We start from the raw sequence: 2,052 nt of genomic DNA, 5'->3' as shown, positions 1-2,052 counted from the left end.
AAAAAAAAAAAAAAAATTGACTTTATTTCTGGATGGAAGAAGCTGCAATATATTGTGGACTTCCTCTCAAACTAATACATTGTATGGTGAGGATGAGGTTGCAGTGAGCTGAGATCACGCCACTGCACTCCAGCCTGGGAGACAGAGTGAGACTCCATTTCAAAAAAAAAAAAAAAAAAATATTGACTTCATGCCAAGATAAACATTAGTGAGCACGGCAAAGTAAAACAGTTAACATTTTGAAAATGCAATGTGTAATAGGCACTGATTTTTCAGTATTAATATAAGGCTTTATGGGCTAAATTAAATAGTTGCTTTCAAAATTGGGAAGCAAGGATCCTAATATCTATTTTTGTAGAGGAAGACAAAGGAGTAAATAGTTACTGAGTACTACTCATGTATCAGGTACCCTTGGCATACATTAACATCTTCAATTATTTCAACTCCCTATAAGGTAGTTCTTTCTCTGCTTGTCATAGATGAAAAAAATGAAGGTTTGCAGGTGTTAAGTAACTTGCTAGGGGTCACAAAGGGAGTGACTGAGCAGGATTTGCACTTGGGTATGCTTGTCCTGCTGTCCTATGCTGTCTTGCTTTTATTTACCTGATCCCTAAAACCTCATTATTCCCTCAAAAACTCCCAGTTTTGTCTGTCTAGTGATTGGTCAAATTAGCCCACTCTACCTCCAAAGCACTCTCCACACTTTTTCTTGCTCCCAGACCAAAGGGTAGAATGAGATCTGTAACCAGACTTTTTTTTTAATTTTTCTGAGACAGAGTTTTGGTCTGTCCCCCAGGCTGGAGTGCAGTGGCTGATCTCAGCTCACTGCAACCTGCAACCTCTACCTCCTGGGTTCAAGCAGTTCTTCTGCCTTGGGCTCCTGAGTAGCTAGGATTATAGACACACGCCACCATGCCCAGCTAATTTTTGTATTTTCAGTAGAGACAGGGTTTCACCATGTTGGCTAGGCTGGTCCCGAACTCCTGACCTCATTATCCACCTGCCTTAACCTCCCAAAGTGCTGGGATTACAGGTGTGAGCCACTGTGCCCCGTCCAGATTTTCAATGGCTTAACTTTCCTACATTCAGATCATTTTTGGACTTTGAAAGACAAAGGGAAGTGAAATGATGTACTGATCTAGCACAGAGCAATAATTCTGCTCCTAATGTGCAATTCTGTAACCTCCTTTTACCAAATTCAAATTCCCAAACCTTTACATTCATGTTGTGCCTGTTAATATGTGATGCAGGTATCTTATTAGCTGAACATCCTTTTTTTTTTTGAGACAGAGTTTCACTCTGTCGCCCAGGCTGGAGTGCAGTTGTGTGATCTTGGTTCACTGCAACCTCTGCCTCCTGGGTGCAAGCAATTCTCCTGCCTCAGCCTCTGAGTAGCTGGGATTAAAGGCACCTGCCACCACGCCTGGCTAATTTTTGTATTTTTAGTAGAGAGCAGGTTTCACCATCTTGGCCAGGCTGGTCTTGAACTCCTGACCTCCTGACCACCTGCCTCAGCCTCCCAAAGTGTTGGGATTACAGACGTGAGCCATCACACCCAGCCTTGGCTGAATGTCTTTTAGCTCTAGTAATATGTCAAATGTTAACTAGATTCCATTTGAGGCAGCTGCTACATCCATGGCTCTCTCTCTTATTGCTTAGCACACTACACACAGTATTTATAAAGTACGCATTTTAATTAAGTGGTTGATTTCCTCCAGTTTCTTCTTCAATTGTCATGACCAGTTGATGAAGCATTTGACATGACACAGTAAACTTGAAACTGAAATAGTCAGATGGTATTTAGAGAGAATAAGTCTTACATTTGATGTTATTTACTATATTTGATACTATCTTAACATGAATAGATATATGTTCACTAAAATAAATATTATAGATCCATTTTGCATTTTCAGACAAATAATAGGAAATGATATATTCCACATGTAATTATTATAAAAAATTGTTTTGAGGCCGGGCGCGGTGGCTCAAGCCTGTAATCCCAGCACTTTGGGAGGCCGAGGCGGGTGGATCACGAGGTCAAGAGATCGAGAG

The sequence above is a fragment of the Cebus imitator genome, unplaced genomic scaffold (genome assembly GCF_001604975.1).
Source record: "Cebus imitator isolate Cc_AM_T3 unplaced genomic scaffold, Cebus_imitator-1.0 Scaffold275, whole genome shotgun sequence".
In the NCBI taxonomy this organism is placed as follows: domain Eukaryota; kingdom Metazoa; phylum Chordata; class Mammalia; order Primates; family Cebidae; genus Cebus; species Cebus imitator.
The sequence above is the reverse complement of the archived record's forward strand: the minus strand, read 5'-3'. Positions refer to the sequence as shown.